At 40.0% G+C, this 21,848-nt stretch overlaps 1 protein-coding gene across 1 annotated transcript in view; it reads left to right on the plus strand.

Moving 5' to 3' along the window:
* The window catches only part of ERC2 (ELKS/RAB6-interacting/CAST family member 2), a 765,920-nt gene that overhangs the window by 657,908 nt on the left and 86,164 nt on the right, over positions 1–21,848 (plus strand). Inside the window, exon 18 of the mRNA XM_042454903.1 lies at positions 5,707–5,895. The gene's annotated coding sequence lies outside the window, so the exon portion shown is untranslated. The remainder of the gene's footprint in view (positions 1–5,706; positions 5,896–21,848) is intronic.

Consider the following 21,848-nt stretch of genomic DNA (forward strand, 5'->3'; position numbering starts at 1 on the left):
GCATCCTGTATCCCCCACTCCTTGCCACCCCAGAAGGCCTCTTACACATGTAATAATAATAATAATAATAATAATAATAATAATAATAATAATAATAATAAATTCCTCACCTCAGAAATGCCAGAAAAGAATGTGATTGCCTTGCATTCTTTTTTGCTTTTAAAAGCAATTCAGGGCTACCCCTGAATTTCTTAGAGACAGTAGGAAAAGCATGTATCATTTTGCCAATTTGCCTAATTGACAAGAGCAACTTTGTAATATTCGAATTGTAGCATTCATTTGCAAAGGAAAAAAGGTCTTGCCCTTTGCAACATTTCCCCTTTGCTGGAAGCGAGCACATGAAAGAGAAAGGGAACAAGCAGCTAGCCACGTTCTATCTATCTGTATATCTACCTCAAGCAAAAAACATGCACATTTTTTGTCAAAAATAATTTTAAAAAATAAAAAGGGGGGGAAGGTGCCTGATGCGAGCTCCATTCATGCCCTGCCTGTGACCTGAACTGACCCCTTTCCTCCTGCTTACATTCTCTTCAGAGGAGCGTTGCTATTGCCTTCCAGTGAGGCTGAGAGAGAGTGACCTGTCAGTTCCAATTGACCCATGGAATCAATTGGGAATAAAAGGGAAATGCAGCACAGGCATTCTGACTGTAGCATCCTCATATAACACTAATAATAATAATCATCCAGGAGCAAGAGGAAATGAAAGTAGCACAAGCAAGCACACAGACATGTCACCCAAAAAATCATGTGCATATATTGTCAAAATTTCCCTACATCCCCCCGCTTAGCCCCGCAGTCCAATTTCCCTTGGTAATCCTCCACCTCCTCCTTCCTTCTGACCTTCCCCTCCCTCTGAGCTGCCCTGGCTCCTTCATCCTCCTCCTCCTGCTCCATTATAGAATGCCCTACATGGCTCCCTTCTTCCCACGGCTCCCTCCTCCTCCTCCTCCTCCTCCTCCTCCTCCAGCATCACTTTCTCCCCTCCCCCCCCCCCTCACCCTCTGACAGCCCTTTGCAGCCCCCATCAGTCACCCTGAATTCCCCTTTTAGCCTCCTGCCACCCTTTGCCTCCAGATTCCCCTTTTTCCTTCGGCTCTTTCCTCCTCCTCCTCCTCCTCCTCCTCCTCCTCCTCCCCTCCGATGAGGGGAGGGAATGCTCTGACCTCTGCCCACCCTCTGACCTTAATCCCTCCCTGAATTTGCCCCGATCATGATTGGGGGCAAGTTCATATTTCACGGAACCCGGGTCTTTTCAGTTGGATTTTAGCCCGAATCTCAATACCCCACGCTAAGGGGCATTTCCTTGTGCAAGCCTTGACATGGATTGTGAAAGAATCGGGCCCAATATGAACTTCACGTGGAAGAATCGATTTCAAAACCGGGTTAAAAGGTAATGTGAATGGGCCCTCTGTTCAGCAGTGACTGAGAATTGAATGTTTGTGAATGTGTCTTACTGCCCACAAAGAGTAGCACCACATCCTAGGATAGCTGTGGAGAAAATTAATGAACTTCATTTAGATCAAGGGGTGGAAATCATGCAGCCCTCCAAAAGTTAGACTGCAACTCCCAGCTCAGGATCAGACTGCTAGGACTTGCAGCCTATCATGAGTCCCACCCCTTAGGTGTTCATTTAACATTCAATTTTGTTTGTCTCTTGATGCTCCTCATTCTGTCTGAAATCTCCTCTGCCCTCTTTATGGAAGGCAGTGATTCCAAGTGCTCTTGTACCAGTCCTTGCCCTTTCAACATAGTGTGAGCAGCTGTTTCTATAGAGTCAGACTTTGTCCTTCAAGCATGTCCTATACAAGAGCAGGGAACCCAATCTGTTTTACAGATCAACGGAAATGCCACCTAGAAGTGCCTCTCCCCATGATGGCATTCCCTGCATCATCACATGTTCACAGAAGGCTGTTGAAAAGAGTAGGACAGATTTGTGGTTTTGAAGCAGTTTGACTGCTGAAGTAAGCTGTAAACTCATGGGAGTTATTATTTCTTTACTCAAGTCTTTTTATATTTATGTTTACACTGGATTCATTCCCCCCCCCCCCGGATGACATGTATGTTTTTTTTTATTGCAATTCTATTCTTTTGCTATACTGTCTACATTTTGTTGTCACCTAACTGAAGCATCATCTGCTCAAGCAAAGGCAGGATATAAATTCAGTAAATAAAGAGTAAGACCTTAGACGAGGTGTCTAAACTGCCAGGAAAATTGTTAGTTGAAATATTTAAGAAAAAACTTCTTGGTGGAATAAGAAGAGAGTTGTCTGCCTTGGAAAGTCCTCCTTCCAATTTTTTTAAAGCAAAGGCTAAAGACTGACCATTTGGTTGCTGCATTGGCAAAAAGTTGGATGAAATTATCCTTGATGCCCTTCCAATTCTGTGATTCAATGGATCTCTCTCTTATATATGTATTGATTCTGTGGATCAATATATATAATATGTAGAATAAATGATATAATTTCCTAGATACAGTTGAACTAACTTATTGCCTGTTTTATGGACTAGTTGTTCCATGACGTTGGGCAGAACAGCATAATTTCTAATAACAATACCATCCTTTCTATTATTACATTCACTGGCATTTATCCAGTTCCTGTAAAATTTCCCATTATATTATTTATCAGAGGTGAGGAGATTGGAAATGCTTACAGGGAGGGAGGTAATGAAATCTTGTTTGGGTAGTCAAATATTTCCAAACAGTAATGTTTCCTGTCATTATAGCGGAAATAATTTCATGGCTTTCTAAGGAGATTGTCATCACTAGATTTATTTTACATTAAATTACTGGTACATGGCCCCTTGACAGCATTAATATAATTATTTTGAAGTTCTTCTGATCCTTAATTTTAAAACTTGTTTTATTTCTAATTATGAAAATAATGCAATAATATATAATAATATATTATGAAAATAATTTATCTAGAGCCTGTAGGATAAAAATCCATAGGTTAAATTACATAATTACTTTTAATTACATAATTATAGTGTTTTTAACCATGTGGAGGTGAAAGGTTGCTGTTAGATGTAGAAGTCTCAGTAAGGAACAACATGTATTTCTTTAGATTTTTATACAAGACATTCAGTGAGATCTGTCCTTGACTTTGGACATTGGATGATTATAGCAAATATAACCCTGTTACGGTTTTTAGAACCATAGAGACACCTTTGTAATTCACTAAGTGGACTTTAGCAAAGACTTCATTTAACTTTAGTATAGTCCATAGATAATCAGTGGCGGGAACTTAACTGACAGCAATTTAACATGATTGGGTAAGGTAATTACATAATTACCAGTAGTGTTTATAAATGTATAAGGATATTTTTATTGAGAGAAAAAACCAATTGCTTTCTTACTAAGAAGAAAACTAAATAAACAGGTTTGTTGTCACAGGTTAAGAGCACATGCTCCTCTTATGAAATGTGTTCTTGTTATGCAGTGAAGTGCATTTGCGTTAAAGTACTGTGTAGCATTTCTATTTTGCTTCAGACCTCTGCAGGGTCATTTGTTTTGAAGTGGAGCATAGTTAATATATCAAATAGCTATTTTGTACTCTAAAGACTGTAGACTTCAACTGTGCTTACTCGTGTGTGTAAGAGAGAGAGAAGGGGTGTGTGTGTGTGTGTGTGTGTGTGAGTCAACATGTAGTGGTTTGGAGACCAAGGTAAGAATTCCTGCTCAAACATGGAAACCTACTGGGTGACCCTGAACAAGTCACACTCTCTCAACCTGAGAAGAAGGCAAAGAAACAAATCTTGCCAGGAAAACCTCATGATAGGTTCTTGCCTTAGTTTCACCATAAATCAGAAACAGCACAATGACAACACACACACACACACAGAGAGAGAGAGAGAGATCCAGGAGGAAATCCTTGTTAAATTTTGGATTTTAGTCTGAATACATTTAAGCAAATTATTAACATGTTTTAGTATTACTTTTTATTCTCTGTGAGCCAAGGCATGGTGTCTGTGTTTCTCCTAATATCATGGGTATGGAAACCTCTGTATTAGTGTCATTATGCATAGAATCAAGTATGCCTGAGATTACTGTTAACTGTGGCAAATTGCTCTCTTCTCTGTAACAACAGATAATCCAGATACATCCAGCCTTTGATATGCATTCCACATTAGAAGGTTTGGTTCGGACGTAGTCATGTTTAATATGAAACTTAACCATGGGCCTTGAATTAGCTATGATTTCAATAAGTCTACTCCAAGTATGGATCTAACCCATACTGTTAGTTCAATTTACTTTTGCCATGAGTAAGAGAGAATTATTGCAGACCCTTTTTATGAAATTAAAAAGACTTAGTAGATTTAATTTGTGAGTCTTCTACTCAGTTGTCCCACCTTTAAATGACATTAAAGGTCTAAGTAACACAGAACAAACACATTTGAAGATTAAAAAATGAGTTTCCAATAACTACATAGTCTGTCTTGTAGACTGGGAATGTGATCCTTTCCACATGTTTACTGATTTTATTTGTGTGGGAATTGATCCCAGAAATACTCAGCTTGTTCTGATTGGAAGCTGATGCATTTAGCCTTTCAATACCCAGTTCCTTTATCAAAACTATTGCTCAATAAACTGTTAAGCCAATGCTTGAGAAAGTGGCTTAATAAAAAAAAATTCCACTGTTCCATTGGGTTTGATTCTTCCACACAGTAAAGTGATGCAAGCAGCAAACTAAAGAAAAGAAAAATAATTTTGATACCAGGTGTTGATACACTTTTCTTTATTGGCAATTGTGTACAGACAGGGAAAATTTAATTTTGAAGAGCTAGATCAAAATCAACAGGTAGATGTCGTGTGGCAGTTGCATAGCAGCTGAGTGGCAGGAGGATTTGGATGGATATATATATTATCATTTTCTTGATTACTGGGAAACCTTGATGGGGATAATCCTGGACTGACAAAGACAGTTCGGGACTTATTCAGTGCAAACGTTTCACATTTTATGCAGAAAACAGCATTTTTGGACAAGATACATTATTTTTCTGCACAGAAAAATAATATTTCTTCATGTTATATGAGTAGAAGATTCTGTTTTCTCTGAAGAAAAGGTTGTTTTTGCACAAAAATACCATGTGTGACTTTTGCACACAATAAGCCCCAACCAGCAAATAGTCTTCAAAAACAAAACAAAAAAACCTTCTAAAATTACCTGCTGCTTTCTTTGATAATGAAATTAGCAAAAAAATTACATGCCTGTTTCCAGCTTAGAGCTAATAGTAGCCACAAGGGGGAAATGTGAGTTCAAAAGTATGAGACAGAGTGTTAGCCCTCCTTAACCTTCTGTGTTAATCCACCTTAACCCACCCCTTAATTTAGGTCCTTGCCCAAATTGGTTTCGCCCCAGTCATCCCCTCCCATATGACTCTTTTTCTAGGGGGGAAAATGCTGATGGGGGGCGGGGGGAACCATGGAAACTTTCAGTTAAGGAATGTCTGTGCAACACAGAGTTTGGCCTTAACTAAAGCAATGGTTTAAGAAGTTGTCCCCAAATGAATAATTATGAGATGACGAGAAACACTTTGAAATCAATACCTTTGTTTGTGCGTGGGGTGGGTGGGGAGTTTTGGCATAAACCTTTTGTATTCATGTATACTCATGTATACAGGGTTTGTTTAGGATCTTCCTTTTCCTTTTGTTTTGTTCCTTCCTTAAATAAAATGTTACATGTTGGCTTTGTTTCTTTTGACTAGATGATCCAGTCACTGTTGGAGGCACATTGCCACGGCAAAATCTCATGCTGTACATTGATCACCTGTCCAACCTTTGCCTAGAGTGTGATCCCCAGTTCCTTCAAGAGATCCAACTTTACCTGTCTGTAACGAAGAGGAGGAGGGAGACATCTGGGATAACCAAGCATCAGAGCATTAACACCAGAGCAGGTTACATTGCATTATGTATACTAGTGTTCTGCCTAATGTCCGACCCCTTGCAGAGGTTTGTCCACAGGTGGTATCTCTGAATATGTACCTGTGCCTAATTATTAAATTCTTTTTCTAGGCATCCCCAACATTCCAGACCAGCCCACTTCTCTTCTCCAGCCATTATTTTTCTTCTTGCTCTGGGCATGTATACTGGTAGCTTCCTTGCCCGTTTTTTCCTCCACACTAGGAAGAGAGCTTTGATATCTACAAAGCAGACATGGTTTCACTTACTGTCTTAAGGACTGCCCCCTAGGAGACTAGCACAGCCCACACACAATCCTGGAAAATGTCCAGCTTTTTCTCTAAGCAGAATGTGAACCTGTGACCTTGGGTGCCTCAGGCAAAAGGGCTGCCTACAGAGCCACTGATACCCATGCCATCAATAAGCTTTAAATGCCAGCTGCAGAGAGATAATGATTTCAGTGTGTAAAAGGCTTTGCTGTGGAGACTTTAGCTCACACAGATGGTGTGTCAGAGTCAGTATGCTGATATTTTTATACAACATTTCCATTCTCGAGCTATTGCTAATATACTTGGAGGGACACTTTTGGAGAGATTAAAGCTTCAGAGCTGAGTATTCTTAAGGGGCTACCCAACTCAATATGGCTCATGAAGTGACTGGAGTACAGTATAAGTTTTTAATAAAATGCCTCTCCCTCCTCTCTTGTTTGGAGTTTAAACCCAGAATTTGCAACAGGAGTCACAGTGTTGTGTCAAGTGAATGGGAATTAAAAAGAGAAAATGGTAGTGAGTATCAGAACATAAGGTAACTCAAAACATCAGGAAACTTGGGGAAATTTATTTTTATCCTGATCTATATAATGTTGTGTTGTGTTTTGTTTTTTTAAAGGCACATTCCTTTTCTCTCTTACCAGAGAACTGCTTCTGAGTAGGCATTATAGGATTGCACCATTTAATAATCAGATTACATCACAATATTAGCAATCTCTCATAGATAAAACCTTTCCATAGAATATTTTAATACATATAATGAGGGGTTAAAACTTTTATGCTAATATAAATTACAAATAATATTTAATAAACCTTTTGGCAATATTCATTTAGGCAGCAATTCTCTCCATAAATCTCATACATCCTATGGACTTCAATGGAATTGGTGTAATCTAACTTTATTTAGGATTCAGTTAACTTAGTTTATGACAATAGAAACTGTTAGTCACAGTAAACAGCTAGTTCTATCTTGATTTATCTTGATTTTATCTTGAGTTGGACCTAAGTACATATATAGACAGAAAACTGATTATGACTTACAGATTTAATGCAGGAGGTTAAACAGAGATATGTTCTTCAGTATGTTCTAAGCAAAACTAAAAATTATTTTAAAAACTGTTTAGTAAATTTTTCCAGTTATTATTTTATAAGTTTGATCTTGATCTCCCATAAAGCTTTGTTATAAATTCAGGGAAAGTAAATTAATGAATGCATTTTTAGCATTTGACAAGTTAACATGGTGGTTTTTTTTTTTTTAAATACACATTTGTTGGTCATTTGAATATAACAGAGTGCAACCACTTCATGGCATTATATGACTTGCAGTCACATGGACATGTAGCTGGACGTTGTGATTCATTTTAGTTTTTGGGTTTATGTATGTGTAGGTTGGATGTAGCCAGAAGATTATGGTGTGACCTGTTCTCTTCTCACATGCAGTTACAGACATGGGTGAGGAATGTTTGTTAAGTGTGCCTTACTTGAACATTTATAGGCAGTGGGGACAGTAGTTTATATGTGAAAATAACCTTAAAAATATAGAAAAATAAAATGAAAACATGAGGGCAGGACACGGCCTGTATTTATCTCCTTAGCTTCCACTAAATAGTAGAATATCATATATCTTTTGAATAATAAACCAGCTGAAGCAAAGGAACTGTATCACTTGCTTGTGTACAAAGTGCTAGTGTTCCTTTTTAATTGCTGTTGCCAAAATGACGTTTATACTTTTTTTCCTTTTTGTTTATATCAATATGCAAATATGGTTAAACATTTTCCATGCTATGACGACAAGTCCATTAAGGCAGAGCTTGCTACCTAATCCTAGGGTTGCCATAAGTCAGGACCTCCAAACTGGAACAAATGTAGGGAAACATTTTCAAATGTAGGACACATTTTTAAATGGAGGACTCGCAAAAAAAATGTTGATTTTTTAAAAATGTTAATATAAATGCATGTTTCTTAGGCATGATCAAAATGGAGGACATTTTGGCATTATTCCTAGATAGAATAATAAATAAAAATACACAGGGGAAAAATAAATAAAAACACACAGGGGGAAAAATATTGGAAATGGCCACGCACCTGTCCTCCTCCTCTTCCTCCTCCTAGGCGCCAAAGGACATGGTCCTCTCCCCTCTGCTGCCTTGCTGGGCCCGGTCCACGTGGGGACCAAACAGAGGAGGAGCTCCTCCTCTTGAGGCTGGCTGGCCAATGGGGGCAGACTGGGGCTGGAACAGCCCCACCCCCTGCCAGCACTCACAGGTTCCGGCCTGCAGCGGGGCAGGCTGTTCAGCCCTTGTCCAGCCAGCCTGCCCTCAGGAGGAGGAGCTCCTCCTGCTTAGCCCTGCGTACGGCCCTGAAAGGGCACGCACGCAGGGCAAGCAGAAGCGTCGGCGAAGGCTGCGTTGGGGGTGGTGGCCCCAGGAGGAGCGGCCGCATGTGACAGCCGCTGCTGCAGCCGCCACAGTGGCAACCTCCTCAACCCAGGACAAACCTGGGTCAAGGAGGAAACCATGCGGGGATGCCCCCTACCAATTGAAAACCAGGAATGTCCTGTCCCCAGGCTGGATATGGCAACCCTACCTAATCCAGCACACTTTCTTTTCTTGCACAAAGAGTATGGAAATCATAGTTGCTTTGCATATGTGACTGGAACTGAGTTGAGTTGAAATTCTCATTTTGTTCTAGGGCAGGAACTTTTGCCTCTCCAGATCAAAATGTGAACTTCAGCTATTTTTAGCATAGCGTGATCACAGCTCTATATAGCGATTAATGGATACACCTGGGTTCTGAATTCTGCAGACTTCCTGAAGTTGTTGAACTGCAACTTCCAGTATCCCTACCCTTTGTAGCCAGTGGTGATGAATGCTGATAGCTACAGTCCAACAATGCCTGAGTGTCACAAGATTCCTATCCCTGACCTAAATCCAGTTTGGTCCCAACATTGAATCAGTGGAATTTACCTAATTATTGACTTGCCAGATCTATTTGAGTTAGAAATGACAATTGGATTTAGGTCCCAACATTATCTAGAGCATTGTTTTTTGGGTCTTGGTCATGTTTGGGGGGAGGATCCAAGATGATTCTCATGAAAATAATTCATGTACTAAAATAATTGTAAAATTTTCATGGCCTATGTTGAGAGAAGCAACATGAGGCGAGATCTTCCTTATAATGTACATTTTCTTGGTGATATTGCTTCTTGTTCTCCTAGTTGTAGGCTGGCATGCACACTGAGAACAAACAAACAAGCAACTTTCTATGTAGATGCACAATATAATTATCAAATTGTGATTGTGATAGTCATAGTATTTCTAAATATAGAGTTATCAACAGTGCCAAGATAAAAATCTAGCAGCTCTGCTCAGGCTTGCCTCCACACCATTTTTTTGTGGAGTTTCTGTTGAGATGATCAGCAAAGACACTATTTGCAATGCAATTTTGACATATTCATTTTTCCACTAGAAGCCAGCTGGAATCTATTATGAATTCTGAAAAGGCTCAGAAACAGTAACAGATGTTGTGCTTGGGGTGGGGGTGGAGGGGAGAGATTTCATCCTGTATAACTTACCTGCCTGTGAAACCACCATCTCCTTTGCTATTCCTCCCATTTTTCTCCCTAATACCCCAGCCCTTAACTGGAAATTACAGTTGTGGCCTGCCCATTGTACTGTGAATGCAATAAAGTTTCGTTCTGGAACATGGGAATCCCATGTTCACCACCCAGTTGTTAAACTCAGCAACTGAGCATGTCAACCTCGAAGTAAACATCATTGCTTTTAATGAAACTTGCTGTTAGACAAGTATGTATAGGGTTGGGGCAGGCAGGGTGCTGAACATTAGCCTAACCTACCTTACACATTTGTACTGAGGTTACAGCACTGCTCAGAGATCCCTTGAAGAAGCATGAGATACAAATGTACCAAAGATTGTACTGTTAATTGTCTGATTCTACAAATGCCCATCGTCCTTCTGGTTTTAGTATCTATCTGTTAGGGTTAGCCTGCCTTAAAACTGAGGTTGTCCCACATTTGAAAATGGTGCAATAATTCTGAATAGGGTAAATTCTCAAAGACGGTTGACCAATGAGAATTTGAACAGGCACTGCAGTGCTGCCCTGATAGCTTTAACAAGCCTGTCAGATAGTTTTAATCCAGTCATATGGGAATGCAGGTAGTGTTGCAGCCACTTGTGAAACATGAAACTACAAGAACAGCTGAATAAATTCAAAGATATTTTGAACATTCTAACCTTTGTCTTTCAAGGGGGAAAAAATCTGATAATGAACAAAAACTTAATACCAATTTATTTTCTTTTTGTTCTTCAGTTCAGTAGCTGTAAAGAGACTTACATTTTCTTAGGGATGCAGGCTTAACAAAGTATTAGCTAAGGCCGTCTCCCCCCTCCCCCCCTGCCCTCCTTCACACTCTGGTATATTTAGTTCTGTATGTAGTCTATTCCTTCTCACTCATTAAGGAATGAATCTGGTTTCTGTTTTGTTCAATACTGTATATACATTGCACCCATAAATATTTGAACTAAGTAAATATAGCATCTCAAACATGGAAAAGCTTTCATTATAAACTGGGGGCTGGGAGGGTCTTTTAAAACATTCTATTCATTGGCCAAATGTTGCCCTTTGGAAAAAAAAGTTTGTAAGCCAAAAAATATGATGTATTCCTGTCTGCTATATTGCAACAGACTCTTTCCTAGATTATGTCTTGATTTGCACATTTTATATGTCTAGTGATCTGGTGATGAGGGAGTGCTAGGAGAGGCCTGTAGATTCCCATTTCAGAAACACATGGCCAGCATTCAGCTATATCTGGGGCTAATTTCCTTCTTTTGCTTCATTTAAGGTGCCTCATTCTGGTTTACAAGCAGTAGAATTGAAAGTAATTTTCTGACTTGGAAATATGGTGAGTTTGTTCCTAAGTGGGAGTAGCGGGGGTCAGAAAATTTATTTTATTTTTTAAGTGCTAAGCAAAACTAGGATAACCTAAAAAGTAGTTTTCCATGATGAATTAACACAGAAATGAAAGACTGGCCATTACAAAAATGCATTACAAACAGTTGTCCCGGAAAGCTACCTAAGAGGAATGAATACCAAAACATTTTATATCTAGGCTGATAGTGATTTCATAAATTGACTGCATATGTGCACCCTTAAGCATGTTTGTAATTACACTGACTGAAGGGAAAACATTGTTTCATCAAAGTTTTTTTTTTTAATCGAGACGTTCACATGAATAACATTAAACTCAAGCATGTTTGGTACCTGGATCTTAAATAGTTTTATTCTTTTGCAATAAAGAATTTAGAGTTGCATAATTAGTATGGAGTATATTCATAAACATGTATTATACAAGCATTTAAACAGTGGGTGGTCTAGCAGCATCCACCTGAGCTAATAAGGCTGGGGTAATTAAGGCAAAACAGTTTCTCCAGACAATAGGAATAATCTATTTCCAAATGGCTGTAAGGCTTGTTCACACATGCATAAAGGTTGCTTGAATTAAAACTGGAATCCAAAGTAAGGTTGGATGGGGAGGAGCAGAGTAACAAATCCATCATGTCATCCTATGCCCTGCTAGCTTTTGCTAACCAAAACAGAAGGAGGGGACCTTTCACTCCCATTCGGTCCTTATTTAATATTCCCCCATGTCTTTTAAGGCATGGTGGCAGGGGAAATTGATACACCAGATACAGGCAGGTCCAGCTTCACACTCCACCAAATGCATCTGAGGAAGTACACTTAAATCTACAAAAGCTATACTTCTTTTTTTCAGATAGGCCCAGTACAGACGGGCAGGAAGGGACAGCGAGACACCGTCCCTTTCTGCCCTGAATCTGTGCTATAGCAAATGCATGCAGCGGCACCAATCTGGCCTCAGCAGAGCACAAAAAGGAGCCATCTTTTCCAGCTCCTTTTTGTGCCTCTAAAGAGGTGCCATAGCTGCTGCTGGGCAGTTTGGTCACACCCCTTTGGCACAACCCCATTTGGGCACTTCACCAAAGGGATGTCATCAATGCACATGCCATCTGAATGGGCACATGCAAGTATGGTGCCCAGGCAGTGTGGGAAGGGGTGTGAGTGTGGGGATGCTCAGCCCTCACCCCACCACAGACCGTCACTTTTCACCCGTCTGTATCAGGTTTTAGTCTCAAAAGTGCTACAAGATCTCTCTGAACACTGATTCTTCGGACTAACATAGCTATATCTTTGAATTCAAGAACAACAGTGGTAGATCTACATAGCTCTCTGAACATGCAGTAGGGGCCTCCATGAAAGTAGCATCCTCACATCTGCCATCAGAGAGAAATTGGTGTGTTACCTCAGTCTAATCCTAACTCTTTCCACCAAGCTAGGTCTAGTGTTAAAAACTGCTTTTTAAACTCCCAACAACATGTGTGAACAGTCTCTTTTACTTTGTGTGGGATTAGAAGGTAGTAAATTCTAGCTGTTATGATTAATCTGTGTTTCTTCACAATGTACATCATCAGTTCTTCCTACAGTTAGCAGTGCATATACAGATGTAAACAGGTCCTGGATCTTTTGTAACCTACCTAATTCAGCTGAAAGTGGCCACACACACTGAGAACACAGTGAATTAAAATGTTATCTGTTGCTAGATCAACTGACTTTACAGGGTGGTATGAAAAATAGGAGTTGTAAAAATGCATATACAGTTGGCCCATGTGCGCAGCCTTGGCATGTGCGTCGGGCACACACGCTATTAGAAATGACGGAGGTCACTCCTCCACACATAACTGAGGTTGCGGATCTCAAATCCGTGAGTTAGGGGTAGTGACTGTACATTGAAAGTGACAGCCAGGCTTTTTTATGTTTAAAAAAAAAAGCCACAAAAAGGAATGCAGTGCAAGACTGACTGGAAAGAAAAGAAATTTGTAACACAAGCTTTCATGTAGTTGATTTTAGTCCATACAAGCTTGTGCTAGATTCCCCCCCCCCCCACCTAGACTTCATGTATACTGTAGAAATAATGGAATTTGACACCACTTTAAGTGCTATAGATCTGTCCTGTGGTATCCTGGGATTTGTGGTTTTACAAGAGGTTTAGGCTGGTCTGCCAAAGAGTACTGGTGCCTCCCAAAACAATAAATTTCAGGATTCTGTAGGATGGAGCCATAGTAGTTAAAGTGGTGTCCATGCCTTGTTTATACCATCCCTGTCCAGTTTGGATTGTCAACAACCCCAAACTCCAGTTCTGGTGTGGGCAGTTTGGATGTTATCTGGCAATTTAAGTCTCAAGAACCAGATGAACTACATCCAAGGGTATTAAAAGAACTGGCAAATGTAATCTCAGAGCCATTGGCAATAATCTTTGAGAACTCCTGGAGAACAAGAGAAGTCCCAACAGACTGGAGGAGGACAAACATTGTCCTCATCTTCAAAGAGGGAAAAAAAGAGGATTCCAACAATTATCGTCCAGTTAGTCTGACATCAATACCAGGAAAGATTCTAGAGCAGCTCATTAAACACAGAGTCTGTGAACATTTAGCAGGGAATGTGATAATCACAGAAAGTCAACACGGGTTTCTCAAAGCACATGACAATGGAGCTGAAATGTGGCAGCAAGTGGCAGGAATTGCCAAGAAATAGTCTGGGCCAACAAAAAAGTCATCAGGGTGTTCAAAAATAAAACAAGCAGTCAACAAAAAATGACAAGAACTGTAGCAACAAATATCTCAACATACAGCAACTTCCTAGAGGAGTCCATGCTGATATTAAGTTATCAGGAAGCCTCAGCACCAGTTTTGTATTTTGTATTCTAATTAAGTGGTGTACTGGTAAATGTCTATGCAGATCTGCTTTTTCTCATACAGGCAGGATTCCAAAATAATGAATGATTAGAGAAATAGAAGTGAATTATACATTCATGAATTCATGATGTATGCACAAAGATTTAAATACACTTAATGACAACAAGCTACATTTCTGGAAATAATGTTTTATTTATTTATTTATTTATTTAAAGAAAAAAGCTTATGGAAATTGGCCTTCTTGTCTAAATGATTCAGTCAGTAGATTAACATTCTCAATCAAAGCCAGCATTAAGAATCAAAATGCATTTGGAAGAGCAAGAATTCCACTAAATGGATTAACATATATTTCTATAACTCTGTTCTGAAGTCATTTTTTCCATCTGTTTTAAGTAAGAATCATTCTATTGTCCTACAGAATTTGCAAAATGTGCAGCCAGACTGATGAGGCCTCATTCTTGCATTCTAATGTCCTTGGTTTTAGAGTGTTGAAAGTGGGATTAATAGAAACATCAGGTTGTGTGTTTTTCAAAAATGACTTTGGCCCTTATCGCACACGGCCATCAAGGCAGCAGGATAACGTGATAACCATGAGTTTGATTCCCCCCTCATGCAAAACATTGTCACCGTTGTGTGGTTGAGCCATGGGAAACCATAGTAAAAGTGGGTTTTCAAATGTCCCAGGTTCTCTCTCCTCCCTTCAATTTCTCTCTTTGTCTTTGTCTTTCTTCTGTTGGTGCAAACTGATTTTAAAAGTGGCAAAGGTAGTTTGCATTTAATTAACTCGGTACAGTACCAGTAAGGGAGTTAAGGGGATTAAATCTAGATTCAGGCAAAAGCAGACTGCTGCTTTCTTAGTTTGTGTGTTTTTTCCTCATTAATAGCTTTGGTCATCTTGACCACACTCTGAAGTTGATCAGCCACATGTGTCCTGTTACATCTGTGAACTGATGAAGGCTGTGGAGCCATCTTCTGATTGCATCTGATGAAATCACAAAAGCTTATGCCAAATTCAACTTTTTGGTCTTTAAAGCAGAGGTGTATAATGCATGGAAGACAGGGAACAATTGCCCCTCTCCCACAACATGCCCTGTCATCATTTTGAAAAAAACTGCAGAAGAAAATGGACAGGGTTCTGGGGTTCTTGTGGGGGTGTAGTGTAGTGGGAATATTTTCAGGCACTGGGGGGCTTTCTGCATCATTGTAGGGCAAAAAGTGTCTGAAAATGGCACAGAATTTTTTTAAAAAATCTTCTGGGTGGGTTATGGAGCTTTGAGCGAGCGGTGAGAGGCTTCAGGGGATACAAAAATGGGGTACTGTGGCCACATGCAGTCTGGGGACCACACTATGCCCACTCCTGCTTTAAAGACTCTATTTTTATTGTTGAATGGCATCTTCCAAATGTAGATGCCCTCCAAATGTAGGATCCTTGGTGCCAGAGTGGTTAAATGCCAGTACTTGCAGCCACAAGGCTGTAAGTTCAATTCTAGGCAGAATTCCAAGGTCCACTTGGAGCCAGTTTGTTAGGGGCTAGGTAAATTGTAAATCGCTTAGGGAGTGCTAGTTAACTGATAAGTGGTATAGAAATGTACTTGCTATTGCTATAGATGTCATTCTCCATAAAAGACATACAAAATTGGAGTCTGTACATATATAACTGTAATACATGTAGTCTTATGGTCATCATATCCACATTTATCATAGTATACCCATGGTGACTACAAGCTTCCACAGAGATAGGGGAGAAAATGAGTGGAAAGGCTCATGCCTTGCACATAATTTCTCATGCAGGACGTTTGAAACTGAGGGAAACTCCACAGGATGGAACCATAACAGTTAAGCTGAGATCAAACTGTTATAAGTGTATAGTGCAGAGGTACACTAAGATGTTTATTAGAGGAGAGGAAAAGACTTGACTATCTAATCAACTGAATCCAGTGTTTCCCTGCAGAGGAACAAAGATCTCCTTACATCCACAGAAAACTTCTTTGATGAAGTGCAATTATTTCTACTAATGGAATAGCAGAGGAGGTCATCTATCTATCTAGACTACTCATACTTGGTTCCTGATCTCCCCTCCTCATCCTCAAGGTATTTATTCAGGTGTGGTTAGCTGGGTCCAGTCATAAAGAGCCTTCCTCCAACCACCATCTTGAGGGGGGGAGAGGCCTGGCCTGGAAGAAAAAGAGCCCTCCTCCAACCACCATATTGAGGGGGAGAGAGGCCTTGCAATTTTTTTGTATTGTATTGCAATTTTACTGTACACCGCTATGATCATTGCGGAATAGCGGTCTATAAATAAAAATTATTATTATTATTATTATAAAAGTGATTGAGGGAAACAGTGATGAAAAAGGCGTATCTTTGCATTAGACGTGAGTGGGAAAAGAGTATAATTATGTGCATGTTTTACAGCAGTTAACTTGCTGTTGGTGTCATAAGAATACTAAATAACAATAACAGATAAGAAGGATGGCATGAAGAGAGCTTGTGAGATTAGAAAACAGCTAAGCAGAGCAAACATGAACCCTCAGAGAGTCAATTAATTGGATCCAGGAGCAGATTCTGAATCTCTAAGCGTTGTTGTTGTGTGCCTTCAATCAGCTCTGAGTTATGGTGAACCTATACTAAGGTTTTCTTGCTAAGATTTATTCAAAGGAGATTTGTTCTTGCTTTTCTGCAAGGCTGAGAGGGTGTGACTTGCCCAAGCTCACTCAATGGGTTTCATTGACAGAGCAGGGATTTGAAGTCTGATCTCTCATAGCAATAGGCTCATACTTGAACTATTACACCAAGTTAGAAAATTGTCTTTATTAATTCTCATTTCCATCAGAAAACCCACCCTCCTCCACTTCAGTTGGGGCTTTTTGGAAGATTCCCTCTACTGAATTCCAGAACACTGGAAGAGTAAAGAGGAGAAGGGAATAAAAGGCGGTGTACAGACCACCCCTTTGTGGCAACCTGCACCAGCCCCTTTCCCTGACGGATCGGGGCCTCAGCTGCCACAGCAGCAGTCCTGGGACCCCGATCCGCTGCTTTTCCAGGCCTGGAAAGGTCTGTCCTTGGGGCTTCATGCCCCAAGGACACCCAACAGCGGCAGGGAAAAAGAGAAAGGGGCCACTCAGCCCCTTTCTCCTTTGTGTCACTGGCGCAGCCATGTAAATTTTGCACCAGTGACACAAACCCAGGAAGGAGCTCCAAAATGGGCCACAGGTGCCCTTCCATGGCACCAAGTCATCACATCCGTGCCGCCACATTCGGCGGTGCCATTCTGGGTGGTTCAGAATGAATTTCCCACGAAAATGGAGGGCCAACTGTAATATTACAAAGACAAAAATGGTCATTTTTGTCTTTGTAATATTTGGCCATAACCTTGCTTTTGCATTTTCTTAACTTTAATTAGTAGTCATTCCAAGTATTTGCTATTTTCTGCTAGAGTAAACTCACTAAACCAATTCTTGAATGTTGCATTAGCACATAGGTAAATCTTATTGATTCAGTAGGTCTGCTTTAATTGGTACTAACAATACGATTCAAGCTCAAGTCGTAGGATACAAGTCAGGGTCAATGAACAGCATCTACCAGTCATACCACTGTATTGTTCTCAACCTTGTATTTAGCCAGCAGGGAGGGTATATATTCTTTATGCTTGGAACTCCACCAAGTCCTGACACTTTCCTGTGAAGTGAATCCTACTCTCAAGGAGAACCCTTGTTACTAAGGAGGCTGCTATTCCCAATCACTTCTGATTATTTCAGCTGAACCTGATCTTTAATTTTGATGTTACTCACACACACCAGAAGCAGGTGCAGTCTCCACCCAATCTGGAGGCTCAGCCACCTCCTTCAAGGAACACCGCCTCCTGTACCCCAAATGCCTGACTCCAGTTAGTAATATGTATATATGTATATTTGGTTCTTCCATGGCTCTTTGTGTGAGCCAGTGTGGTGTTGTGGTTTGGCTGTTGGACTAGGACTCTGGAGACCAGGGTGTGAATCCTCACTCAGCCATGAAAACTCACTGGGTGACCTTGGACAAACCACACTTTCTCAGCCTTAGAAGAAGGCTCTGGCAAAGCTCCTGTGGACAAATCTTGCCCAGGAAACCCCATTATAGGGATCTTAGGTTGCCTTAAGCTAGAAATGATGATGGCACACAATGACAACAACAAGATCTTTCTGTGGAGTTTATGAAATGATGAGGAATCAGAGGTACAGAACATGAAGAAAGGTGATGGAAAAAGAGCATGTTTGTTTGTCATTGTGTTGGGAAAATGAACTTAGTTCACATGGGTGGGGAGAGATGAGAGAGTAATGAGGTAAGTGGATTGAATTTCAATGACCAAGCAAATCTACCACATAGGGGAACCTTTCTTTAATCTTTGGTGTTCCTTTCCTCATAAAAGGGAAAATAACCTCATTATGCAGACAATTTTATGAAAAGATGCAAATTAATTAAAAACAGATCTCCTTCCTTGGGAAGCCATGGCCCAGGAAGGAATGATTTGCTTTATGTGACTGATCTTGTTCCTTGGAACTCACTTGTAGAAGGTGATAATAAATGTTAAATGATTCTAGTGAAACTGTTAGTTCCAAAACTATATAGAACACTGACATTTTCATTATATCCAAGGGCTAAAGAACATCCGGCCTTCATCATAATTTTTTTGTTGCTGTATGTATAAAAGGTTAATACACTGCCCTTGAGGGATATCTTGGTATCACTTGCTCCTAAACTGAAAAGTACTTGTTTAGGAGAAATTTTATTGGAATGAATAATAGTCTTTTCTTCAATAAGGGTGCTTTGAAGGCAAGTGGGAGGAAATCTGCAAGAAGCCAAATCTTTTCAAGTGTCAATACAAATATTCCAAACACCATCCTATTTTTGTTTTCAGGGAGGGATGTTATCTACTGCTCTCCAGCAAGCAGTGATGTGGCTGTTTTTAAAAGACACCCATCCTGCACCATATGTTCTTGGATAATTAGCACCCAGTTTCCCCTGGTTCTAGGCACTAGTAACTGGTTCCCTTTGTCAGTGAGGCCAGTGGGATTCTAATAACAGAAATGAATCCAAGAGCATCCTGAATTGCAGCACTGTGCCTGTAGATTTGGACTATTTATAAATAGTCCTTCCACACTTGCAGAGTGAGACTGGCACCATGAAATCAAACATCACCAGGATGGGATGGACCATAGTAACTCCCCCTCACCGACTCTCTTATCTGAGTTGATGCTGCACAGAGTATCCACCTGGACAAAGTTGGGTAAAGTCTGCTCCACCCCTCCTCCCAACTTACTCAGTTGGGGCAACTCCTTCATTTCTGATCTTATCATGAGACTGATCTTATTTTGAGCCATCTTGCCATTAAACAACAGAACTACTTGTCCAAAAGGGTCTGATATTCAAATACAGGTATCCAGAAATCTGAGAGATGGAAGTAGAAACAGAAAGAAGAGCTTGCAAATATCTGTACCTTCTTCTCTGATAATTGATCCCATCCTCCCTCTCTCCAAAATGATGGTGCCCCATCATATTCTATATGCAGGCACATCCTGACCCAGCTGTCTGCTCAATACAGTTCAACACAGCTGTACCTTTTATATCCCACAATACCAAGCACCACACAACTTCAGCACCCCAAAAGACAATATTTCACATCTACTTAAAAAATAACCCCCCACCCCCCCAAAAACCCTACTGCCTTTCCAATTGTTAATCTTGAATGGTCCTGTGTCTGAAGTTATTAACACTCTGTGTGTGTGTGTGTGTGTGTGTGTGTAGAGACAGAGAGAAAGGTTTTAGCATCTTTGAATTTTATTTTGTCTTATACAATGGAACTGTTATATTAGCCAAGTATTTGGCAAGTTAGGAAAAAAGTTTGCAAAATTTATCATCAATATTTTTAAACTAAAGATTTCTGGTGATCCACTGTGGTTTAAAAGAGCAGTTTTATATAGCATTAGAGGAAAATAGTGGTTACTTCATATGAAAAAAGATATGAATGCAGGCTTGAATCTGAGACTTAGTTGGCTCACTGAAATCAGTGCTTTCAAAAGGTTTGTTTTAATATGCCTTAGTTAGGCTCCAGCCCATTTTTTTTTTTTACAGTTGCCTCTACATTGTTGTCAAATACGTATCTCCCTAAGTTTTTTTTTTAACATTCATTCAACAACATCACATGGTGGAAATCCTCAGGATAAAACCACCAGCAACTTTTTGGCTTCTTAGACAAAGCTACAGGGAAGTCTATGTGGGAGTAGGATTTTGTGGTTCAACCACACATTCCCTTTAGTGTCTCAGATCTGTGTGTATTGAGGCAAATTTTCAGTTATTGTGCCTTGAATCACTCTTAGCAGCACAATCCCATGAATATTTCTGTTGAAGAAAATCCCACTGAATAAGGCCTCCCTGGGCCTAAGTAGACATTCATACGCCTTGCAGCCTGAAACTTTGACTTAAAAGTGAAAATCAGGCAGACAGCATCCAACTGGGGCTAAATAATTTTTACATGAAATTTAAATCAAAAAGCCTAAGAAAAGAATTCCCTCTCAGAAGATGAGTGATCAAATTACTACAGTGTCGAAGTAGCACCCAATAGCATACACCACTCCTACCGAGAGGGGGAAATTGCAAGAGGGAAAGAAAACAGCTGCTTTCTATCACATTTTCAAAAGTTTATTAGATTAATAGTTCTCTTTTCCCCACTGTGTTTAATGATTTAAATGATTTTCCTCAATGGACAGAAGACGGAAGAAAAGCAAGTATTAGTGGTAAACGCCATATGTATTCAAACCTTGCCAAAAGTAATTCACATATTTTTGGCTAATGTGTGTATGTTTGGGTTGGGGGAGCCTGTCTGCAGATACTTTGTCCATAGTGTCTTTCTGTCATATCAAGTCATTTTTAAAAAGAAGAAAACACCAGCAATCTTTTTGATAGCTAGAGCTTGCTGGATTTCACTGATATAAACAGAAGATGAAAGATTAAAGGAGAGAAAAATGGTTCAGGTACAAGGCATCTATTAAACACAATGCACTGCAGGTCTTTTTCTGTTTCTACATAAAATGACATTTGGACATATTGAAGATCTTAGTCAATATTAAAATCATACCAGGAGCTGCCAAATAGTTTCTGGGCAAGATACAAAGTTTTGGTTGTTCCCATTTTAGTCCTTCACAATTTGGGTCCAGATTACTACAGGATCACCATCTCTCTGTCCTGTATACTCAGTTCCACTGTAGGATATTTATTTCAGTCAGCCAGAACTAAGCTGACAACTGTTACCCAGAGGACATTTTCTTCAGCTGTCCCTGGATTGTGGAATGACCTGCTAAAGAAGATAAACTAGTGCCTGTCACCAGTAATGGACTGTATGAGGGTAAATAAATTGAAACACAATCCAGAGATGCTCCAGTCAAAAGGCAGATCAAGAAATAGGAACTTAGTCTGTGCTGGATGAAGTTAAAATCCCCTTGAAGATGCAAGTCCACAGTTTGAGTGTATTGCTGAACTTATGGAATCTTGCCTGTGAGAGAGGCACCTTTAAAAGCCGACTCACACACCTTTGAGTCCAGGAACATCACTCGAGCCCAGCTGTTTGAGAGCAGGTTTGCCTGTGAGAGAGGCACTATTGACATGGCAGTAGTGAAGGGAGGCTATGGCATGTCATTATTACGATATGGACTCCTCTATTTAGCAGAGCCCCCTCTCACTTGTCCTCATAACATCACCTGCCAGCAGCAGTGGATATTAGGCTAGGCTAGGGACATGATTCTCCCTACATCATGTATACTGTGATTTTGAAATGTGATTTTATTTTTATATTTACTTGTCATAGTATTTGCTGTAATCCGCCTTGATTCCTCTGGGAAAAGGTGGAATATAAATGTATT

The sequence above is a fragment of the Sceloporus undulatus genome, chromosome 2 (assembly GCF_019175285.1).
Source record: "Sceloporus undulatus isolate JIND9_A2432 ecotype Alabama chromosome 2, SceUnd_v1.1, whole genome shotgun sequence".
NCBI classification, from domain to species: Eukaryota; Metazoa; Chordata; class Lepidosauria; order Squamata; family Phrynosomatidae; genus Sceloporus; species Sceloporus undulatus.